The sequence below is a fragment of the Pogona vitticeps genome, chromosome 4 (assembly GCF_051106095.1).
Source record: "Pogona vitticeps strain Pit_001003342236 chromosome 4, PviZW2.1, whole genome shotgun sequence".
NCBI classification, from domain to species: Eukaryota; Metazoa; Chordata; class Lepidosauria; order Squamata; family Agamidae; genus Pogona; species Pogona vitticeps.
Window position 1 is genome coordinate 56,227,578 of NC_135786.1, and position 25,696 is coordinate 56,253,273.

The 25,696-nt window shown below is 43.1% G+C and overlaps 1 long non-coding RNA gene across 1 annotated transcript; it reads left to right on the plus strand.

Moving 5' to 3' along the window:
* Window positions 1–10,549: 10,549 nt before the first annotated feature.
* LOC144589011 (uncharacterized) lies at window positions 10,550–10,994 on the plus strand. Its single transcript, XR_013544836.1, has 2 exons — window positions 10,550–10,616; window positions 10,873–10,994. It is a non-coding gene; the product is annotated as an uncharacterized LOC144589011 (long non-coding RNA).
* Window positions 10,995–25,696: the final 14,702 nt, after the last annotated feature.

The following is a 25,696-nucleotide window of genomic DNA, read 5'->3' on the forward strand; positions in this document are numbered from 1 at the left end:
CCCACCAACCCGCTGCACATTGGGAAGCAATGCCTGAAATTCACCATGGTGGGTGGGTGGTGGGGAGCAAATATCGGAGAACAAGGAGGGAAAGCTAACCATGAGACAAGTGCTTGAAAGCAGTCTATGTGGCAGCTGTAACCACATGGAGAGGAAAGGATCTGTAACTCCTGGCTAGATCATCTCAGAAGGATTCAGGGATCTATGTAATGCAGGCACTAGAGCCAGTCTAGGCATTCTACCAAATGCTGGTGACATTCTGAACTCTATCATTTCAGACCCCAAAGGGTTCCATATTTTTGAATGCTTCTCCTTATGCTGTCCTGTTTATAGCTGCACAGACAAACAATGCTGACCTTCCCTGAATGAGTTCACAACATATAGGGAGTTTTTTATCTATCTATCTATCTATCTATCTATCTATCTATCTATCTATCTATCTATCTATCTATCTATCTATCTATCTATCTATCTATCTATCTATCTATCTATCTATCTATCTATCTATCTGTCTATCTGTCTGTCTGTCTGTCTGTCTGTCTGTCTGTCTGTCTGTCTGTCTCTCTGTCTCTCTGTCTCTCTGTCTCTCTGTCTGTCTGTCTATTTACAGTATACCCCACCCATCTGGCCTATAAGACCACTCTAGGTGGCTATCAGGAAACATTGAGAAAAATAGTTTCATGTACTTGCAATCAGAATTTGTATAGCCCATAAGCGTGCTGCCATTTGGCTATGACCTCATTTTACTTACTGTGATATTTGCAAGTATCAGGGATTTAAGCTGGAAAACTTGCACACACACCCCTCACGTCAAAGTTCCAAGGACGGGGGGGGGGGGAATATCTAGTTACTATTACTGTGCAGTTATATATTTTTAGAAAACAATATTTTATTTTTCTTATGCAAAAGTAACTAATTGCATTGCCATCATAGTCCTTACCAGTGTGAGCAGAAAGCCGGCCAAAGGAACAGGATCCACTCCCATGCTACACTCCACACTCTGCATCATCAGTGATGTCATTTGGACATGCCCAGCAACTTCTGGAAAGGACTGATATAGGCAACCGTACAAGCGAAAAGCAAGACAAAATAATGCAACTGGAAACACAACAAAAAACACAAGCCCGGCCAGCTAAACAAAATGTACTGTATACTCATGTCAAAAGTTTGGATCTATTTGCATTTAGTACTGATGTTTAGTTAATGAAATAAGTATTAAAAAAAACTGTGAGAAGCACAGCAGAAACAGTGGGACAAATACTGGTCTAGACCTTCCCTTTAATAGCTATTTGTTACTCTCTATCAAAATATCATAATGTTGCAAGCCTCTGTCCTGTGGCTAAAACAAAAACTTAAGTAATGAGGTCACACACCCTCTAAGAGTAACTAAGACTGTTACAGTTACTCCTCAAAAGGATTAAAGTTATCCTTGTTACATTGCAACTGTAATGTAACTTGGTTCAGCCTAAGTTGTTGCAAAAATAAATGATGACAAATAACTAATTATTTGTAACACTCTACTCCTGTGCTCTGGTTCTCTGTGGCTGAACACAATATAGGGTCTGTCTCTTCAAGATGCTAAGGGCTGAATCATCTCTATGACTTTTAAATCACTTACTGTCTGCTTTCCCTTTGCTTGAGCGCAGAATTTCATGTTTATGAAAGGCCTATGTGGTTTGGGTCCAGGCTCTCTAAAAGACCATATCACACCATGTGAGCTTTACCAGGTCTTAGTATCTTCAGAGGAGGACCATCACTATCACACATGCGTTTGTTGGGGACATGAGAGAGGGTTTTCTCTGTGGCTGTTCCCAGGTTGTCAAAAGCTCACCCTCGGGATAAGTTGACCTCCTCCTTTTTATCTCTCCTCTGACCGTTGAAGACCCAGCTCTTCAGGCAGACTTTTAACAACTATGACTGAGCCCCTATGTGCTATGTTCTGTGTTTTTTTGTTTTTGTTTTTTTACATTTTTAAATTTTTAAATGCTTTTAATTTAATTAATGAATTTTTAATTAATCCCACACTTGTTTGTTTTTTTAATTGGTAATTTATTGTGCTTGTAGAATTACTTGTTTGACCATCGTGAGCTGCCTTAGGTCATTTCACTGGAAGCAAGGTGGCCTACAAGTGACATAATTATTTTTTAAAAAATATTACAAGATAAACGAGGGGGTCATATTTAGCTTCTAAACAATGTGAGATCAGTATTACTTCAGCCAGTCTCTATTACTCAAACATTATTTGGCAGTTGACAAATCAGTGGACGGGATGAAAGGTACTTAAATCTCCCCCCTTATTGGTTTCACCCTAAATGACTAAATGTGATGAAGGATGCTGCCATGTAATCACCCACAGAAGTATTTCCAGGGGGAATGAATGCCATGATTTTTGAAAGAATTCTGCTCTTGAATCAAAGAGCAGATGCTTGGACATTGATCTTGACCCTAATCTGGGTGGGTTTAGAAACTTGCATTGGATGAATTCTGGGGTACTGTATTTTATCAATAAAGTTCAAGTTGCATTTACATGCCTTATATTTCTGGAACCACTGAAAATTCCACTCCCACTCTGGCCCCTGAAATGGGTCTAATTTACTGATAACCAAAGCACGTAATGACAACAATGGCAAAAAGTGATTGATTTGCTGGAACAATTTTTGTCCCAGATATTTTTTGATATGCATTCTGTTTTAAAAAAAAATGTGTCCAGCAAATGTCTAAAACTCAAATACATTGTTTACAACTCGTCAGGTCACAATGCTATAAAATTCCCACCATTGTAGATCTAGTTCTGCATGAAGTCAGCAGCAAAATGTGCTTTCTTGAGGGACTAAAATGCCCATCTGATAGAGAGAAAACCATCTCCCTTCTTACTTTCTCCTCATCACACACAATTTTGTATAAATCAATCAAGTCCTACTCTTCCCAGGTCCATTTTGTTCCTTAAACTAGGAAGCCCAGTTATAGCAACACTTGCGCTGTCAAGGGTGACTAGACATTACCATTTCAGTGGTGGGCAACTGTGCTCCACTGCAGAAATGTAACTGTTTTGGACTACTGCTCCCAGAATTTCCCAGGCAGCATGACTAGTGGCCAAGCTGGCTGTACAATTCTGGGTGTTACATTCTTTTTTTAGAAAAGGTGATTTTGGCCATCTTGGACCTCTTGTAGTTGTGTCACTGAAAAGCCCTTGCCGGTGCTGGTAGACTCTATGCAGAGAGGGCAGAGTCTGGTTTCTCTTTGCAAGCCTTTGCAATAAATAAATGGCAGAACATATTTATGTTCTATTCAAAAGGCTCACAAACTAGCATTAATTCCACTTGTTTTTATTGACAGATGCATTAACTCAGTATCAAGTGTTACGTCAGATTAACAGCTGCTTTATATTCTCTGAGGCGCTGATGAAAAATAGCTTCCTCAGCATGATGGGGATTCCCCATCTGTCATGGCTATAAACCTGTTTGCCACCCTATGAAACAAGGGTTGAATTTTTTTTGTTTTTTTTTTCTCTCTCTCTCTTTCCCTTGGCCATGATGGACCACAAATGCTTTATGCAGTTTTTCAGCTCAAGCAGTATGTGAAATATATGTGAATGTATAACCTAAGAAAAATAAGAAAATAAAACAGGTGAAACGATAAAGCAGCATGGACTTGCCAGCATCCAATAACCCTCCTCTAACATCAAACATCTTCACCCAAGCTCCATATATCTGGGGATGTTTCAGAAAAGTGTGACAGCATGAATAACATTCATGCTAACCTCACATTGTGGGGGACTGTAATATCTGCCATTCATCTGTAAATTCATGAAAAGTAGAGGTAATAAATACATGGAAGAAGAAGAAGAAGAAGAAGAAGAAGAAGAAGAAGAAGAAGAAGAAGAAGAAGAAGAAGAAGAAGAAGAAGAAGAAGAAGAAGAAGAAGAAGAAGAAGTTATCAAGTGAATTCTGGTTTATGGCAACTATTTTCAGGATTTTTCAGGTAGCAAATACTCAGAAGTGGTTTACATTCCTTCTTTTGGGGGCATCCTGGGACTGTGCAGCTTGCCCAAGGCTGGTTGTTTTCCTAGGAAGCACAGGGGGCACAGTTGGGAATCAAACTCCCAAACTCTGGCCCTGCAACTAGGTACCTAAATTGTAAACCATCCTTGATTTGAATTTCTTTTGCCACTGTAAGTGGAACATAGTCTGCACTACACTTTGCTTACTTCAGCAAACACCTTTCCAAAATAGTGGCAAGTATCCTTTTGAGTTTCTGCTGAGCGGATAGTTCCATCGGTGTAGTAACATGGGCTCACATAGCTAGCACAGGCATCACTGTTGGCAAACAGAGGGCATGTTTTCTTTGTGGAGACCACTGTTCAGGCATTAGCAACCCTTACAGAAGTGGTCCAAACCCTCATTATTACATTCAGAAGCACAATAGGATCCTGGACAGTGTCCAGTGGTTTCAACAAGCGTAATGAGCATGCCTGAAGATCGGTCTGCATCTGTATGAACCCTTTTCTCACAGTAAAAAAAACCTAAAATCACCTTTTACAATTCTAAATTGTAGTTTACAAATACAAAGAAGCATTTTTTTTCAACATAGCACATAGATAAGACATTTGGCTGAAAGCCTTTAAATGAAGATTAGCCGATTTGTGGGGAATAATGCTAACTACAGCTAGAAATGGAAAGGAATTTTTTAGAGTCAAGATTGTCAATGAAAGTAGCAATCCCACACTTCCTGATACATTGCAAGAGAAATTAAACCTCACCTTGAAAATCAGACATTTGTGAAGTTTGTGGTGCATTTTGGAGAAACCAAATAGCACGAAACTACACACACATTTTTTAGAATGCAAATAGCTGATAATGTGTGCAGTTGAAGGCTACTTATATTTTAATGTCTTGGGAGGGTATGTACAAAATATGTGTTACATGCCATCAAGCTGCTACCAAATTATGGTGACCCTAATAGTGCTTTTAATGTATGTGAGATGTTCAGGGAGAAGTTTTTCCAGTGTCACTTGCCTCAGTTAATCTCTATGTCTAAGTAGGGATTTGAATTCAGGTCTACTGAGTCCTAGTTTAATTCTCTATTCACTACACTGTGTAGACTTTCAGAGAATAATGGGGGAGGGGAGTGCATACCTGCAGACAGGAAATAGGAGGAGAAAAGTCTCACAACCTGATACGAACAAAGGATGGAGCAAGAACAAAACAATGATCTAGAGAAAAGCAATTAAATCAAGGCTGAGGCTTGTCACATCCCCATTTCTGGCCATTGCCAATGATGAGTGACAGGCACCCTCCGTAAGGAAGAAGAAACCATAGGCCTCCAGAGACCAGTTACTGGGAAACAGCAACAAGATAGGACTGTAGATTCTTCCTTCCTTTTTTTATTGGTAGTCTTCCAAGAAACATCTAGTTGATGACTATGGGAAGCATGATGCTGAACTAGGTGGACTATTGGCCTGATGCCGCACAGCTCTTCTTGCCTTCTTAAGTTCAGTCTGTGCACATACCTTCAATATTGCTATTAACCATATCCCAAATCATGCAATTCCACTGTGCAAGGAAGCACTGGAAGCCCTTCTTTGCACAGGACCTACTCCCGCTTTCCCCATGGTGGTGGCCTCCAGATGTGTTAGGCTGCAGCTCCCATAATCTTTTGCCAGCACTAGTCAGAATGGCTAGGCATCCTGGGAGTTGTAGTTCAAGGCAGCTGAAGGCACCAGCTTAAAAATGACTGGATTTATGGAACTATGATTTGCATGTGATGCAGTGATGGCTGCCCACTCTGGCAGCTTTGAAAGACAAACTGCCCAGAGGCTAAGGTTCCAATGACTGCTAGCCATTGTGGCTACATATTACCTGTAGTATCAGAAGGAGTATGCCTCTGAATAACACCTACTCAGAAATACAAATAGAAGGGTGCTCTTGTGTCCTGCTCACGGATTTCCCATAGGCATCTGTTTGGCTACAATAGGAACAGAACACGGGACTAACATTGGTCTGATCTATTATGAAGGGAAGCCTCTCATAGTGGAAAGAAAACTGCTTTTGAGATGGAAGGGACTTTGGAGAAGGAGAGTACTTTCAGAAGGAACCTCTCCTATGACACGGGGTTGTGGATTGGGGGAGGCCTGCTGTTTAAAGGAGAGAACAAATAAATCCCATGAGATATATCTAAACTGTTAGGTATGCCTGTGATCGTTCTTTGGATCCAATCCCATGTGTGTCGCCTTGCCTACAATATTTACTCAGCCACACTGTCACCCAGCGTTGTTCTGACTGCAGCCCCCAGATCCTCCATGCAGGTTTCCCCACAGAGGCAGCTGCCAGTGAGCTGCCTGTCCTCCCTGCTCCCACCATCCTGCATCCCACGCTCATTTCAGCCAAACTGCCTGGATTTCTATTACCGTTGGCACCATAAGCCAAATGTACTGACGCTGGAAAGGAGTGACCGCCAGCTCCTGGCAGGCGTCCTGCAAATTAATTGTGCAGTCTTAATTAAAATTAAGTAATTTTTCATTTGTGCCCGAGCCGGTGCTTTCCTGATGATTTATTAAAGTGAGCTACGGGTAAATTAGTCACACACTGACTGTCGTTGCTGTATGACGGATGAGCTGGAAAGCCATGAGCACAGCAAAGAAGGGATGTCGATGCGTGCCAGCAAATAGCGTGGCTGCCATTTCCCCTTCGGAGCCTGCCTGCCTGCCTGCCAGCCAGCCAGCCAGCCACCTCCTCCTCCCGTGCTGCTGAAATCACTGCAGGTGACTTTCTAAGGATGCCTGGCCTGCCCTTTTGTGCCATGGCACATCCGATGAATCAAATAGCAAACTGCTACTTGATTCATATGCTGCTCCTTTGCCCTGTTGCCTGTGGTGCCTCTTCTCCCATCTTGTTCAGGGCTCACAGACATCAGGCTGCATCCAGCTTTGGCACTTCTTCTAGCTCTGAGAGAGGAACTGGGTGGCCCAGTACTGCAGCTGAAGACCTGAGCTTCATAAATGAATGGAGCTGGACCAAGACCTAGATAGATCCAGGACTCTACAACCAATACTCAGCAAGTCTGCCCACCAGGGCTAGCCTTATAATTAGCCAGAACAAGAGGATGTCCCTGATAGCAAATGCTGGTCCAAGCAACAACAGCCTCCAGGCTGTGAACTTATTAGGCATGCCTTGTTGTTGAAGGACCAATTTGTGTCTGCCATATGACTTCCAGGTATGAGCAAACATGCTATTCTCTTGCCAATGTTGAAGTATGAATCATATGAGTGCAGTCGGTTTCAGTACATTGAGAGCAAGGAGATGAAAACTTTACAAAGTAGACTTTAAAAGGACCGGATGTCTAAGTCTTGTAGACAACTCACCCTTGTTGTGCTCATGCATTAGGAGCATCTTCAGCATCATTCAAGATCAAATGAGATGTAATAGGAAATACATCTTTGCATTTAATGTGCAGGGCTTGTTTTATTTTGTTTTACAGCATATATCATTAGCTTGGTGGGACTGATCAATTTTCCAGACCCCATTACCCACAATGGGATAAGTTAACTTTTTCCATCCTGGTGTGATTGTGAGAAAAATCCTTCCTCTGATTCACTGGCAGTAATCCTACATTTGGTTCCAATGTTTGATCTTCTCCCAGGAAAAAACACCAGCTTCAGAAGAAGAAAGTGTTGATTTATTCTTTTATGCCTGCTTACACACTGGCCTCTAACAGAAATTAGTTGCAATTAAAAGTAAAACTGCCTATGAAAACAAAGGCACAATTTAATACTGAAAATGTTACTTTTTTGGACTACCAAATTCCCATCACCAGAATGCTAGTATGCAATAACATTCCCCAGCTCTGAATTTCCCATCCGGTCTTCTTTGGCCTTTTGTTCTCCCTAGACATCTGCGCCATAGCCAGGAGCATCAGCAGAACCAGTGCTGGCAGAAGGGCCTGCTTGCACAGCAAGAATTCTGCTTTGGAGAAGCATGAAATCCTTTGTCCACTTCCCACACTTCTGACTATGTGCTATGTGCTATGTGTGGGAAGCTTCTGGGCATTTTCAGGTTTTTTTAATTACCCAAAACCCCAACCCTTAAATCTGTCTGTAAAAGAAATGTAAAACCTATTTTGGCTAAATTGCGTATGCAGTTTAAAACTGGCTCTCCTCCATCTTCTGTGCCATATTAACATTCCCACGCAACACAAGGCTCACAGCTAATTATTTTGTGAGAAGAGGGGTTCTCCAAATGAGAGAGGACACAGTCCTCTATTTGAAGGGTAGTCTGAGGACAGCCTTCTGTTTCAGGGCTGTGAGTGGAAGGTAGCCTGTGGTCTAGTTATAGATCCCCAAAAAATCTGCTTATGATTTTGTAAGAGATCAGTAGGGGTTTCAAATTGGGCTGCTTCCTTGGAAAATGTTGTCTTTCATGTTTAGGATCTCTTGGCTATCCTCCTGTGCTTCTGTCCTCCTCATCCATTTTTGCCCAGGTGCCATACTCTCACATACTTCTCCATTAGTACGAGGGACTTTGGCAATTTTTAGTCTTTTAAGCAGGGGTTGAACACTCAGAGCGTTTCAGCCTGGAGGCAGGCAGTACATCACGGCCTCTCCCAATTTGAAGAGATACTTGTTCAGCAGGCTGAGGCAAAGAGGCAGTCCTGAAAGCAGCAAAATCAGGAAGCTGGACAGGGGACAGATTGGATTTGTCTTCAGTGTGGAAGGGATTGCCACTCTCAAATTGGCCTTCTCAGCCACACTAGATGCTGTTCCAAGTTCTCCATACAGAGCACGCTACCAGACTGAAGGATGCCTAATCTAAGCAGAGGTAGGCCACTTTGTGAGTCAGTGTGGTGCAGCAAATGGGTTGTTCAACCAGAACTCAGGAGCACCAGGTTCAACTCCCTTCATGACCAGGAAAAGTCACTGGTTGATGGCAAAAGAAATGGTTTAATTCCTTGAACATGTCACATATCTTGAAAACCCTATTGGGGTTGCCATCAGACAGACTTGACAAGATAAAGCAATAGCAGACCACCCGGTGACCTCCCAGTTGTTTAGACTACAAATCCCATCAATCCCAACTACAATGGTCAATAGTAACCCAAAATATCTGGAGGGGCTATGTTGCCCATCCCTGACTGAAAGGATAAAAGACATCCTCAGAACACCTCATTATGGTACAATGAAACTTCCTGAGGATACCCTAAGGTCAGCAGTAAGGAACATTTGGTCCTCCTGATGTTTTTGGCTATCATTCCCATAGTCCCTTACATTGACCATGGTAGTTGGGACTTCCAGGAAATGACGTCTACAGCATCTGGAGGACCAATGATTACATACTCCTGTCATTGGTGAAGCATTGAAAAATGAGTGTGTGAACATGAGAGACAGAAGGGAATTATGCTTTGAGAAGCCACAGGGGAAACAGACAGAATGGTGGTGGGATCACTAGGAAAGCTCCAGACAAGAGAGGGAAAACAGTTTCGCAATGGTACTCATTGACTAAACACATTCTTAACAATAATCATATGTTGTCAAACTCATTCCAAACTACAGCAGCCTTTTCCAGGGTTTTCTGGGCAAAGAGTACTCAGAAGTGGTCTACTCTTCCCTTCTGGAGTGCCGTGGGACTGTGACTCTTCAGAGAACTCTTGGCCTTTGACACCACATTCGGGTACCCAACTCACTGAGCTTTCCAGCCAGTACACGTCCATTCTTACCCACCCAAAATGTTTTTCCATTAAGGAGGAGACAGGGCCAACTACAGCTTACAGAATGCTGCGCTCTTGTTTCACTTTTTTTCCCACTTATCTGCTTGTTTATAGGTCACCTTTCAGGGAAATCTACCATGATGTGCAGGGGCTTATGCAAGCAGAGCACCTGAGGCTGATGGCTTTACGGTGAGGAAGGCATGCCTTTAAGGGAGGTTGTTAGGACTGAATTTTCAAGAGAGAAACTACATAGCCCACTTGCATTCTCCCTCTGAAATGTACTGGGATTTAAGCTGTTGTTCCAGAAATACCTTCTTCCCCACCCAGGTCTTTTCTAAATGCATTCCTCTTGTCTTTCACATCCTCTTGCTCAAGAAAGAAGTCTCCCTTCTCCCCACCTACTTTGATTGCAATTCTGTCACTGTAAGCAATCCTGATGAGAACACAGCACTGTCAGCTGAGAAATATGGCATTATACAGCTTAATGGCACAGAACTCCAGCAGCACTGGTGTTTGAGCGAGCCCATTAGTTGACTGATAGAAACATAAGATTATAAAATAACTATTTACTCTGAGCCTGCTGACACTATGGCAAAGGCACATATAGGAGGAGGGAAATTTCCTTCTGTGAAAGACAGTGCTGTGCACACAGAAGGGTGGGAGGCCAAGACAGGGACACTCACTACCCTATACTTTTGTCAATGGTGAACAATCTGTGGCCCTGCAGATGTTGCAAGACTGCTGAACCCATTGACCTTGGTCAGCATAGCCTACATTTATATTCTATTTAGTTACCTGCCTTTTTAATTTATATCTCACCTTGCCTCCAATGAGTTCAAGGCAGGATGCACAGCTGTCTTCCTCCCACACTTGAAGCAGATCAACTTGAGAGAGAGCAACTGGCCCAGGGTTACTGAGTGAGTTTTAATAGCCAAGTAGAACTATAGGCAAATAAAGCGTTCTCTCCTTGCCCACAGATAATGTTTCTTTATTGAGTCAGGAAAACATTGTGCAGGAGCATTTCTATCATCAGCCATCAATTCCCAATTCAGGGTGGGGGGCATCATTCTGTCCCTAAAGCAAACAGTGGGGGAGTGAGTAAATGAACATTAGAAATATCTGGGTATTCATCCTGCAGATGCCTTTTTTTCTCATAGGTATTTTTTATTTTAGGAAATCAGCATGATCGTGAATATCAGAAACAGCAATGATGCAATAAATATGAGGTTGGGACAATGTTATTCTATTTTCCGAGTGAGTTTCTGTTTAAGTCATAGCAAGAGTATTCCATTATACGTATATCTCTCCCATTAGTTTTTCCTGGTAGGTCTTTGAGATTATGGATTGATCAAAATTTTATATGTGTTTGAAGCAGAATAGGATTTTGACAACTTGCTGCGTGCAAACACTTCCACAGTTCAGAGACAGGTAGGGGGACTTCTAAGCTTGTTTATTCAGAAGTATGCTCCACTGAGGTGAGCCCCCTGTCACCAAGGCAAGAATGTATAGAGTTGCAGCTTAAGAGTCATACATAAGAGAAGGTCCAGTATTTGTTGAACTGCAACATTTATCAACTGTGGAATTCATTCATGAAGGGAAGGGGCAGGAAAGAGAATAGACAGTGGAGTGGAAGAGGAGACAGACACTGTTGCCATGGAACTTTCTATGCTAATTTCACTTTAGTACCTATTAGTAGTACTTAAAAACCAACACAACTGTCTGCTGAAGTACAGTCTAGACAACAATGTTATATCATGTAAAGTTACAAAGGTACTTTACATGGTTCTGCTGGAATCTTACACTCTATAATAATGATCAGAGCTCCATTTTATGACTCTACTAGATTCAAGGATAAATTAAATACGGACAAGCCCACCTCATCTCCCCCTCCCCTCATAATCTTTTGTCTTTGTCAAACACAAGTTCTGGAATCTTTTATTTAGAGCTGCTTGATTTATTTACAACTGTGTATACATTATTAACATTAACATTTGCTTTATCTAAGTCAGAGTGAGCAAAATCTGGCCCTCCAGACATTGCTTGCCTGTATCCCCTATAATCCCTCTCCATTTGCTATGCTACCTGGGGATGGTGAGAGCTGCAGAACAACATAAAAAGGGCCACCTGCTCTCCATAACAATTTCAACCTAAACTCCCTCACCTATACTCAAAGTTCTCAGTGATTTCCCTTCAAGATGTAATATTTACCCTGAAGAGACATCACTATAGTATTTGACCTGAATGCGAGCAGCTCCAAAATAGACTGCAGTGGGTAACTTGTTGCCTCCAGATGTCGGACTGCCATTCTCATCAGTCTTAGCTAGCATGGACAATGGTTGGGAATGATCCCTCATTGATAATAAAATACTTTTGCTGGAAAAATCAGTCCCCCTGTGGCATCCTAGACAACCAATCTGTGGATCTGCAGAGGGTCAACAGAGAGACCATTCTCTTACTGCATTGCACAGAAAAGCCCCTCTCTTTTCCCCCCAACTCCTTCCACCTACGCAATTGATACGATCACTGGAGCACAATTGTTGAAAAAGCATACCATATCCATAAAAGAACCCCTGCTTGTGATTCCACTGTCCATTCATTTCTATAGTACTTTTGATAATAGCCTCGTGGCGCAGTGGTTAAAACGCTGTACTGCAGCTAAAACTGTGCTCACGACCTGGGGTTCAAATCCCAGGTAGCCGGCTCAAGGTTGACTCAGCCTTCCATCCTTCCGAGGTCGGTAAAATGAGTACCCAGCTCGCTGGGGGGGGGCAATGTGTAGCCTGTATAATTAAAAAAAAAATTGTAAACCGCCCGGAGAGTGCTTGTAGCGCTATGGGGCGGTATATAAGTCCAATAAATAAATAAATAAATAAATAAATAAATAAATAAATAATATTGTTTTTCTTGTTATTTGCACCAGCTTGTTAGGATAGAGGCTTGCTTGGCCTGGTGACAGTTCAAGGCATCTCTGTTTGGCAATTTCATAAACATAGAGAAGTCCTCCAGTTCAAACCCTGGGAAGTCACTTTTTTGAGCCATATCTTCCCCACTTCCCAAGCCAATGTGACCATGCTTACCTGGGGGTTCTGGGAGATGCCATCCAGAAAGTACTTTTTCCAAGTCTTATTGTTGGGAGAACTTGGGATGGCAGCCAGAAATACATGCCCACCCTGAGAAAGGCCGCACGAATCCTTAGCCTCACATCAAGTGATGTTACATTTTGTCACCTGCTATGCATCTGCCTGTAAAGAGTTTGTTCCAGGCTTTGTTTGCTCATTTTTTGCCGCAGGCAGATGAACCAAAGGTCACTCCACTCCCCTGGTCTGACTGTTTTGTGGAATTCCCTGAGATTGATGCTCAACAGGGACCTTCAGGTAAGAAAAGCAGGAAGAATGGATGGCTATTAAATCAATGCTGTGTGTCAAAAGGAGGGGGGGGAGTTGATTCTTATAGGCTGGGTGCCAGAGGAACAGCAGCGAGTGATCTGCAGAAGTGGCCATTGCTGGAGAATGTGAACAGTCATCTATGTTCAGATTGTCTCAATGAGCTGCTGGGTGAAAGCCAGGGGCAAGGTTCTCTCTCATCTGTGAAGTATCTCCCCTCTCCCTCTTTTTTGCTACGTGCCATACTAGCTGAATATGAGTACAGTAAATGAGAATGGCAGAAGGGAGGGAGTGGAAACTCTTTAATGATATATTGCTTCTCTTATACAATGCAAAGGTGTATGCAAAGACAAGCAAGTGAATTTTACACATTATTTATGTGAATGTGTTATCCAGCTTTAAGTAAATAACAAACAAAAAAGAAGCTGCTTATATACCACCCCGTAGCACTTAAAGCACTCTCTGGGCAGTTTATAGTTTAAATCAGTGGTTCTTAACCTTGGGTTACTCAGGTGTTTTTGAACTGCAACTCCCGGAAACCCCAGCCAGCACAGCTGGTGGTGATGGCTTCTGGGAGTTGCAGTCCAAAAACACCTGAGTAACCCAAGGTTAAGAACCACTGGTTTAAATTATGCAGGCTACACATTGCCCACCCCTGAGCAAGCAATTTACCAACCTCAGAAGGATGGAAGGCTTGAGCCAGCTACCTTGAGTCAGGATAGAACTGAGTTTGCAAGCAGAATCTTTATTGCAATATTGCAGTTTAACCACTATGCCACGAGGCTTCTGTTTGGGCACTATAACTTTGTGAATGGCCAGACCCTCATACTTCATACAGGGTACATTTCTGGTGAAGTGCTAGCATTATTCCGCATGCCTCATTTCTGAAAGTCTAAAATCTATCAAAAGATGCTTCCACACCTTTCCCTGAATTCACAGGCAGACTGTGATCTGAGCCTTGTCCCAAACCATGACCCATCCGGGTCTGAATATCTTGGTTACTGTAACAGATATATTTATTTCCATGAATGGAACTCAAGTTTTGTACATACAGACCCTCTTCAGGTCAGGCTGATGCCGATGTCCACAGAGCCAGAGTGTGTGGTTGGTGAACACACAGGCGTTACAAGGGACAAGGTTGGCCCAGATTTTCTCACCTGCATTTGGTGAGGGGAAAGAAAGCTAGCTGTGCTCATGAGTGTAGAGTAGCAGAGATTCAAGGCACATGAGGAGTGTGCGGAGTGACTGCGATCCTATTAGAATAGTAGTCTTCCTGTGTAGTACAAAGCCCAGTATTGCAGCTGTCACACTTGCTGAAATAAATGCTGATTCATTGCATTATTACACACTGCTGATTTATTTATTTACGTAATGTTATTGAGGCACACATATAGAAATCTATGGACAATTACATTCCATGCTCTAAGATTATAGTTTTGTGCACGTATATATAATCCAGCTCCATGTAAACGTTTAATGATCACTCATGCTAGGCAGCAGCATGGAGCCAGCAGAATTCCTCTTGTGCTTCCTTAAGTGCTAAAGCCAAAGTCTCCCTATCAAGGGGAAGTCATATCAGGACATGAGCAAATGGTTTTAAATCAGGCTTCCTCAATCTGGTGCCATCCAGATGGGTTGAACAACCTCAGCCAGCATGGAGAAAGCTGACTGGAAACAGTTGATTTATTTCCTAGAAAGGAAATACACAGCAAATGAAGAAGCAATCAACAGATGTTCCAGCTGGGATCCACCGTGTTAGCTGACACTTTACTGTATGAAATGATTCCAAAGCCTTTCAAGACAATTTCCCTATTTAGATAAGAAGAAGAAGAACAAGAAGCTATCAAATTAATTTTGACCTACAGTTACCCTTTCCAGAGGTTTTTTTTTTAGGCGTAGAGTGTTCAGTCAAGGTTTTACATTCCCTTCTTTCGGGCATACCCTGAGACTGTGTAGGCTGCATAAAGCCACATAGGCTGATCCTTCTCCCAGGAGACGATGTGGCAGGAATCCCATTATGCAAGGAGAAATGTGTATGCTTTTCATATATCACAGGGTATATGAAGGATTTGAATTCCAAGAAAAGAGAAAGAAAGAAAAAAAAACCCAAGATGTTATTCAGAGCGAAAAGGCCTCTTTGTTCGTCCAACAGTAGCATGCTCAGCCACATGAAGACTCAGCACATGCATTACTGCTGGAGCACGAAATGCTTACTGTGGAGGCAAGTAAGTGGCTTCCTTACTGTGAAGCCATCAGAGGGCAGAGATTGAGCCACCAGTCCAAGGAAGCAAGGAGGTAGATGAGTAATAGCAAAAGGTGGGAAGCAGTAAATGCCACATCGGAAGGATAGGTTCTAGGCCACCTTAGAGGAGCTTGGAGAGGTAGGAAAAGGCCTTCTGTAAATGTAACATTGCCAGCATTACACATTGACTAGGAGTGATGATAGTCCTGGATGACCAGCCATTCTCTCTGGTGGAGAACACTGGTTTCCATGGGTTTGTGGCAGAACTGGCAGCCCATTACCAACTGCCATCTGGAATGACCCTTAGCCTCAGAGTAGTGTCCGATTATTATGAGGGTGTCAGACAACTGGAACAGTAGCAATTAGCCAGCACACAGGTCATACATTTTGCATATGGCATCTCAAGCAGCCAGGGTGCAAAACATGCCTCTCTCTCCCTATGAGGACACTGGTGGAAGGTGGAGGCATCAGACATAGGGCAACACACAAGGGCAGGATACAGGTGGGCCCTGTTGAATATGTCTGTGATAGAGGGCAGCCACACAGCTCACAAAATTCAAGAGGCTCTGAGGGACATGCAGTGGAATCTAGCTATGGAAAACCAAGGTCTTTTTGTTGCAAACAGTGGGGGAAACATGGCAGCAGGCTGGGAAGATGAAGTGTGCCCAAACTCTTAACCTAGTAGTTCAGGGTACTTTGCAGGGCATACCCAATATAACTGTGTGGGCCAGAAAGGTGGCAGGGCATTTTCACCACAGTGTCTGGGGGTAGCAGAGGCAAGGAAAATGTTGGTGGATGGGAACTGTGTCAGCAGCACAGCACAGTTGACTGAGCACCACCTTGGAGTAGCAGTTGGAAAAGTGAAGAGAGAAAGGAGGAGGGGGCAGCAGACCGAGGCGTGCCTTATCTAGTACTGTCGGTACCTAATCCAGGAAGTGGAACTCCACTTTCTACCTACTTGAAAAAGTGCTGGAGCAGTAGAGGGAGCTTCATGTTCTGGCACTGCAGACTTCCATTGCTGTTGGCTGCTCCTCTGGGGCTTGGCTGAGGCATAGAGGTGTACATGCAGGTGCCTTGCAAGTCAAGAGACCAATCTCTTGTCTTACTGGACTGAGATGTCTGTTTGGGAAGGTCTGATCCAGATGGCAGCGAGACCCTCTGTCTTGCCCCATGAGAGAGTGTTCTTCTCAGGCAGGGGACATTGTTAGTCCACACAGCTCATGCCTGAAACCTGGATCTGCAGAAAAACATTTTCCTTAAAGTCACCCTACCATTGCTGGGCTTCCCTGAAGTCCAATTTAAGTTAGAGAGAATGGCACACTCTTCTCACAGTCCTAGGCATGTCACGCTTCAGTCTGCTGCCCCCTCTTGCTTTCTCTTTCATTTTTCCAACTGCTACACTAAGATAGTGTTCACTTGCTCAACTGTGTTGTGCCCCATACTGTTGGCACAGTTCCCACCCACTACAAGCTATCCGCTGCTCCAGTTCGCCCACCAGTGCTGCTCAGGGTATTTGTCCACTACACATTGTGACCTGTTCCCTGCTTCCCCAATGTGACTGGCATTTCATGATGGCATTCCCAGGGTTCAGGGTTCAACCAGTATGCCCATTACAGTCATTTGCTGACACCTAGACAATTCTGGCTATTGTTGCATACTCTTTTTGTTTGGCATAATCACTGGGAAGGTGTCAGAAGACACAGGGCAATCCTTTTAAATGTTTTTGCCTGTTCACATTTTTTTAAAGGAGAAAATAATAGTATAGTATTCATATTGACTGTAATGGAGTTCTAGACATCCAATTTTTTAAAAAAATCCCAAGGATTCCAAGGGATGTAATTCTGAATTCCAAACCTGCATTTTCGTACTAGTGCGCATCCCTAGGTTGGTGGGTTGGTTGGTTGGCTTTCTGAGTATTTCTGCTGATAGACGGAAAAGCTGCTGGAAAGGAAATGCCCGAATATATATTTTCTGGTTAATTATATGTTGGCAAGTATTTATTTGCATAGCAGGAGACATCACTTTTTGTAGCAGATTGCAGCATCCTGATGGTGTAAAACAGACAGGAGCACAATTTAAAGAAGAAAAGGGCACACAAGGAGATGGTGAAAGTCTCCTTCCACCACCCTCCCCAACGTACACCTGCTTCAAGATCTAAGTTGGGTCAGGACCTGGGTGGGAAGCTTATTTCTGCCACCTTTAATTTCCATGCAAGCAGGACATTGAGGCTCCAAACTTAGGAAGCAGGGGCTGAAAGAGACAAAGCAGCGGAAAGGGGGGCAGGGCGGTAAAGCAACCTTGCATTCTTCATGTGCATGACTTATCTAGTACTGTTGGTACCTAATCCAGGAAGTGGAACTCAGCCCCACCATCCTGTGCTGTCCACGATACAGAGAAACCTATGTTTAACAGAATGGGCAGAGACCATCACGTGTGCTTTAGTCCTGAACCTGGCTATGAGTAGTAAAACACAGCTATCCTTCCTGCACCAGATGGTTTTTTGGCTTGCTTTTCTAGCACTCTGCTGTACATCTTGCAATTGCGGGCTCTCACTTCTGTGTCCAGTAGATAAACGCATCGGGTAATGCCATGGAGTATCATATTCTTGGAGTAGTCATCCAACCTCGGATCGAGGGAGAGCAGGAGTCCCCTGACTTCTGCAGAGTCGACCACACTTTTAGACTGGTGTGCTATGGCAAGTCCTAAAAACAGAAAGGGAACAACTGGCATCCCCAAGCATGGCAAGAAGGCAAAAGAAGGAGTGCCAGTGAATGGTAAACACACTGGATAATCATGAGGATAGGAGCTTCCCAAGACTCCCTGATCTCTTCCAGAAAAATAAGCAGTGAGCCTCACACTGGACAGGGACGGTTCCGGGTTCCAAAGAAGCTGCATGTGTTTTCAAAATGGGATTTGAAGGTTATTGCTTTTTTGTGGTCTTTCTTGTTCCCAGGAAAACTGGAAGACACGTGAAATTAACATTGGGCGAGCTCTGCTTTAACATCTGCAACTTCTTTCCCATTACTTCTGAAGACACCATGAAGGCTACAACATCAGCTTCCCCATGGTAATGGTTTCTGTTTCTGGAGACTTCACAACCCTCCATCAGTAGGCAGACAGACTCACAATTTTTGAGTTTGTGCAGGCTTGTGACTTTTCCAAGGTCATGCATCACTCAACTATAAAATTGGTTGAAAACCCCTGAGTAATATGGTGATCTGCCTTCCTGAGTGGCCCCTCCACTGGTAAGTGCCTTGACATGCCAGAGAGATACACAGAGGGAGCTCTAGATTGCAACGGAGCTTATTATCCCATTAATATTTGCTGCAGAATTCAGCATTCCAAGAATCTTAGGTTTTGCTTCTTTCTTCTTTTAATATTTCCAGTTCTTAAAGTCGAAAGGTGAGTTTGAATGTATCCGTCAATGCCTGGGAAAACTGCAGTAGCAAGTGATTGCTGGGAAGAGGATTTTCCATTGGATTGGAAACAGGGCTTAAATATCTCTCTTTCGCTCACCTCTCCAGCATGATTAGCTGCATTTTTAAAAAGGAAGGAAGAGAATATACAAACACATAATGCATACAAGATACAGATATTGAGTTTTCTGGGTATGGATTTTGAGTCAAGCTGGTATGGGATTTTGATTTTTCAAGTACACATACAGCCATAGCTCTTGCCCAGTCTCTTCAAAATGCATGAGAATAAAATCTTCCCCAGTGTGATGGCTTGTGGCTGTCCAGCAAAGCTAGAACTGACATTGTGAAAATAACAACATCCCCCCTAGAGTTGAGTATTTAACATGTACAAGGATATCCAAACAGACAGGTTGCAAACTGTCCTGTTGCCCATTTCACGCCTGTTGGGCCATGATGTCTGATCATATTTAGTGTCCAGTGACAACAAATCAGCTCTGGTAAGAAGAGTGAATGGATTTTACTCTGGTATATCTCTATGAGTTATCATTATTCCAGCAATAAGGCAGTTTTCAGCTGAAAGGGCTGTGCTCGGGGAGACAATTTTCTGTGCTGGACGATGGAAGGGGCACTCCAGTGTTAGCATTTATCAAACGCCATACAAACATAAATTGTTGGGAAAATAATTTTAGTTATTCTCTTTTAGTTAGAATAAGAAATGTGGTGAGATCAGCCCAGTTTCACCACAACCACCCTCTCACAGTGACTAGCACTTTGTGTGTTCATTTAAAGTGGAAAATAAGGTATTTTTTATTTACAGCTCTTGCCTGTAGTTACAGTCAGAAGGATAAAAAGGTCTGTCTCAACCATATGGAAGCAGAGAGGTCTGTCTCAACCATGTGGAAGACAGATCCTCCATGCTGGTTGTATGGTCAGAGTTGAGGAGCAAAGCGAGACTAACAAAAAACAAAGGAAGCAAAACAAACTAAACAAGAAGAGGGGGGCAAGCCAGAGGTGGGGATAAGAACTTTAGCAATAGATTAGTGGGGGAAAAGAAAATCCCTTTAGATCTTAAAAACCTCCCTCCCATTGATGCCTAGTGTTACAAAGCATGCAAGAGTGTTACTATCTCAACATAAACACCCCATGACATAGCAGCATCTCTTCCCTCCTTCCAAAAGGTGAAAGAGCAATATTCTTTTTTTTCCCCTACAATGAGTTTCCCCATCAATGAAAGCATTATCAGTTCCTGCAACAGGCCACCTGCTCCTCCACCCAAACAGTGAAATCACCTGCAGATGCTTCAAGTGAGATGTGGCAGCCATCCAAAAGGGACGTGGCTATTAGGAGGAAGGGGCATTTTATCAGCCGTTTGAATGGTGAATCAAGACACAGCAGCAGAAGGGCAATAAAGAAAAAGCAGATTAACAGAAATTAACCACCACCAGCCCAGCAGACACACAAATCAGACTGATAGCTATGAGAACCCAGGCTAGAATGCTTGTTATTGGAAAGCAAGAGAAGCAAAACAGAGCAACCAAAGGAGGCTGGTTATTTCAAAGGAAGGAGTTGGAAAGCAGAAGATCTAGCCCCAAGGCTAGATCATATAAGTATAGCTCAGTAGTGAGCAACATCTGGGTGTGAATCCCATGTCCTGGTGCCCTTTTACACGGATGTATTTCCCAGATATTTGAGATCTGGGGCAGAGCTTGGAAAATTCTCCTTTTTTTTTTTTGGACTACAATTTCCAGAATGGAAGCTGACACAAGGTGATTGGACCAGCACAAGTCATCAGACACATGACCACATACTACTCACACACTCTCAGATTATCATTGTGGTATCACCCTTCAAATGCCTGAAAAATCAAACACAAAAGGGGAAAAACGTGTCCTCCAACACCCAAGAGAGCAGGAACAGATCTAATGACCTGGTTTTATAGGAAAACAGATTCTGACTTCATGTTAAATAAAACATTGAACATCTGCAAGGGCAGATCAACAATAGAACCAATTACATGGGTTGTAGTGGTCTCTCCCTTACTGGAGTTCTTAAAGCAGAGGCTGTGCAGTCAACGATTGGGGTCACTCTAGGATTTTTCACCGAGCAGGGGTTGAACTGACGCACAAGACCCACTCCAACATTATGAACCTATGACCATGGCAGCTTCCTTTTCACAGCACCCTTCCATCTTTCTCAGAGCACATTGGTATATTCCAGACCTCAATAAATGTTAAAGTCTCAGGGGTCAGCAACAGAAAACTATATGTTGCAATGACTACTGTCCCCCTAACAGTAGAACATTGCTTGGTGGTTTGTTTCACTATTCAGTAATTTTTTTATAACCCCCCCTTTTTTTTTTCTTAGCGGAAAGGAGGTGTCACTATCAAAGGTAATAATATCGGTGTCCTGTTCCCTCTATTCTTTGTGTTGGATGCAAGCAAATAATTCTACTAGAAATAATTCTGATGGTGCCATTCCCCCTATCTTATAGCTGTTTGCTTTTTCCCATTTGTGGGAATGGGTTTTCCACCCTGGGAATCTGAAAACACACAAATGCTGCCACCGACCCAGGCAAAGATGAGGCTGTGTGTTTTTGGAAGGGCATGGAAAAGATCAGGCACCAATATGTGTATTTCTATTTGGGCACAGACCTGGTTTGGGGGCCAATGCACATGCCTGCAACCTACCTATGAAGCCACAACTATCTATAAAGCCATAACAATGAATACCATTTATTTTCCAGATCATTTTTTTCATGCCATACTCATCTGTACTGCCTGTTGTATTATAGCTCAGTGCTGAGCTGACTTTTAACTGGGGTTGGTTTTGTAATGGTTTGGTTGAGCATTCATTTCACAAGTGTGCAAAAAGTATGTGTGTGTTTTGTACTACTGGACTGCACCTGGTTGTTCTCTAGGCATGCATGAGCTGCCATACTGCACAATTAAAGGGTGCTTTAAAAGCACATCCAAATATATTTGTAGCACTTTGAGGGATTGTTAATGCACACCATGCTGTTGTAGATTTGATTCAATGTGATTTTTACAACCGTGATAAAGGGATGGCATTTAGCCTGTTGTGTATAGATACCTAAAGTTTCACATGGGTGTTGCGGTAGAGTACACATATTGTCACCTGTTCTGTTCTGCACCCTTTCAAAAACACTCCAACCTGATCATTGTCTGAATCTATGGCAGCATTTATGTGTTTCCAAACTTCTGGGGGGTGGGCAGAGGGATCCAAGTAACACAAATGGGGAAAAGCAAACAGCTGTAACATAGGGAATGGAGGGGGTGTCACCACAACATCTGAATGATTTCTGGCAGAATTATTGGCCTGCCTCCAGCACAAAGTGTGCTGGAAACAGAGAACAGAACACAGCGGTTATGACCTTTGGCAGTGACACTTCTGTTTCAATAAGAAAAGAAAAGACAGCACCTAAAATGGAAGAGTGCACTGCTTAAAATCCACACTGGAATGCAGGCATTCCTTTCGCTATACATAACTGCACATGGAGGCAGTTCTTGCAATATAGCATAAGACTTTTTTTTTAAACACCAAGAATGCCCAATAGGCCAAATCAACAGAAGTTCCTCACTTCAAATTGCAGTGGAAAAAAGATGGCAGGCACTGGCTGCTACAGACCAGCGGCTTCCCCCAAAGATTCAAAGTCACTCTAGTGTGCAGGTGAAGTTGTGGGCTTCATGGGAACGGAGCTGTTTGAAAGCAACAGGCTCCTCTCCCTTTGGCCACTTATAATTCCTTATAAGGCACAAACACTTTAGATTCCCTTTTCTCCACTTTTAACTACATAGCATTAATTTTTTTATTTTAACTTTTTTAACCCCATAAATCCCAGATTTATCTTGGGGGAGAGCCACTCCATCCCCAGAGTGCCCCTGGGCTCTTTGCTCCATCCTGGGGTCACCTCAGAAACACATCAATAGCCATGATATAGACTTGGTAATGGTGTATTTATGTTTTCCATATACAGTGGTGCATCGCTAAAAGATGATAATCCATTCCACTGAAATCGCTGTTTAGCGAAATCATTGTCTAGCGAAAAGCAAATTGTCATCTACTGAAAATCGGTTTGCAAAGCAGGGACCAAACATTGTCCAGCAAAATTCCCCCATAGGAATCACTGTTTTGCGAATCGCTATAGCGATTGCAAAAAGTCAATGTCTAGCGAAAAAAACTGTCATGCGGGGTAACTGTCTAGCGAGGCACCACTGGAGGTCATTATATGCCCTCAAGTCACATCTGGCTTGCCTTAACCCTAAGCGGGTCTTCAAACTGTGGGAGATGTTTAAGGATGGCTTTACTATTGCCACTCCCCATTGAGTTCTATAGGCAAGGTGGGATTTGAACACAAATCTCCTGAATCCTAGTCCATCACGACACCACACTTGCTATCATATGCATATATAAAAGGAGACTATATGTTGCTTATTGCAGCAGCTGCATCTATTCTTATGTTCACTTACATACAATTCAAGATACTTTATAAAGTCCTAAAAAGCCTAACATAAGTAACTGCCTCCTCTTATTTATGGCCAAGTGAGATTTCTAACTTTGAACGAGAGCGCCCTCTTGAGGCGCTGTCTTTGCTTTGAATAAGACAACAGTTTAGCATGTCTGACAAGTGTTCTCAGCCCAATGGCTGTGCTTGGAGGAATGCCAGAATTTCTGCATGTCTGGCACAAGGAGCCAAGTGAGTAGACAATTGTTAGATTTTTTGAAATTTTGCAAACATTCGTTGTGCTCTGGCTGTTGTAACTAAGTTTCAGCTAAATGTTTTACAGTATTGCTTTGTAGTCTATTGTTATCATTTGGAGTCTTAGGGTAGTGTTAGACTATTCGTTTTGCCTAGTGAAAAGCTCGTCAGCAACAGCTTACCAACAACTTGTTGTTCCTTCGATTGGGTCCACCTTTTACAAAATGTGTGCATGCTCTTCTGCATTTAACTCCTTCCTGCGTTTGTGTGAGCATCTGATGCCGGGAGAGTAGTTGTATAGTGGGCATTGTGCAGAAACGTTTTGATATATCTGGTGGGTGTAAAGGATTCACATCATGTCTTGTTTCTCAGATGAGACAAGGTGTTTCAGCTTGTCAAGACTGGCAATATGCATTTTGGATTTTTTGGACGACAGATCCCATAATTCTCCTTTCTGGGAGTACCACGTACAGACCTTAGGGATGCCTAAATTGTGCCTGCCTAGAGAGAAAGCCCAGCTGGCAGGTTTCATTCCTTGGATCATCCTAACTTCCTGTTTGAAAAAGAAGCTCCCCAGCAACCAAACATTGTGTCGCTTCTTTTTCAAATGGAAAGTTAAGTCTACCCAAAGCATGAAGCCTGACAGCTGAGCCTTCTCTCTAGGCAAGCACAATTTAGGTATCCCTAAGGTCTGCAAGTGGTGCTCCCAGAAAGAATTATGGGATCTGTCATCCAAATAATTCAAAACGCACATTGCCAGTCTTGACAAGCTGAAACACTTAGAATTTCCTTTACAAGAAACTCCCACCCATCTTGGACCTATTTTCTTGTTAGGACCTCATGTCATGGGACCTTACCTGTCATCGTTCTGATTTTATTAAAATTGGCTTTCCTAAAATCCAGCATACGCGTGTGGCTACACTCTGCTTTTACTTCCTTCAAAATCAAGAACTTAAGTATGATATGGGATAGGTAAGTCCTTCAGCCCCATCTATGCCTTATATTCCAAGAAAATGGCAGTTATTTTTAATTAAGGATAAGAAGGAGGGAGGTGGTGATGGGTGTGCTGTAGTACCCCGTGAACAATTCAGCCAAGCACCTGCAGCTCCAGCTCCAAGGGGAAGGAGGAGGTGCTTGTTCTTTCATTTCCCTTGAGCACTTGAAGCAAGCAGCAGTGCATGGTCAGGACCAAACCAGCCATGAAGTGGGTGGATGCTGGTGCTGGGCAGTAGCAGTGGCAGCTTCCCAGCTCTTCCACCTGAGTCCCCAGCCATTGCCCTCTGTTGGAAGACAAGTGCTGTGTGTGCCACACCATCTGTCCACCTCCCCTAAAATGAGGTTCCTATCATCACAGTCAACTGTCCCATTAATCAGTGTTGAAGGAGGATGCAACCGCAAATCTGTTATGCTTCCATAGATGCAATAAGGGATTGGGGGGGGGGGGGACACCATCTTGTCCTTTTTTTTCCCCCTACAGAAAAGAGAATGTCTCAGAACGCTGCTCTTGCAATTTATTAAGAGAAATGTATGCATGTTTCTGTTTGCATCTATGATCTATCAGTTACAATGTGAGAGTGGTACATAGATTGCAAGGATTCTTCTGGGCCCACGGTGTGCTTGAATGCCCAGAAGTCTACACACATTGATTTTATTTCTCCTGCAAGCTGCATCTGGGCATCTGGTTTTCCTTTTAGAATACTTTCCTTTTCCCCATGGAAATGAATGTATGGCAGCCAGGAACACTGTCCGAGTGGGAGCTGAGCCCCTGTGAGGCTCAGTGTCCAGACGTGGGGCATCTTTTCCCTCCCCTTTTGTGACTCATAGTGAGTGCAGCCCATTTGCTTTGCCCTGTATCATTCAGCAGGAATCATTCCTATGCAGGCTTCCATTTCCTAATCACTTTAAGTGTGACAAAGTAATGGAAGAAGCTTTTTGACAGGGGGTTATTAATTCAAATGTAGTTAACATTTCACGGCTAGCTTAAGTCAGTGAAATGCACTTGCTATGAAATGTATATGAATATTTCCAAACAAACTGCAAGGCTGTAAGAGTCTAAACTTAGCATGGCAGGGAGATCAGAGCACAGCCTATTGGCCAATGTGCTTGTGTTCCTTCAGTTAAGAGCTCTGCCAGCTTTGGCCCACATGGTGGAAAGCTGGTTGCCTGGGCTATTTTACAGTTGAAACAAAGAGTGGCCTGTTCAGAAGTGCATCAGGAAGCAGGAGCCTCAGTTCCCGCT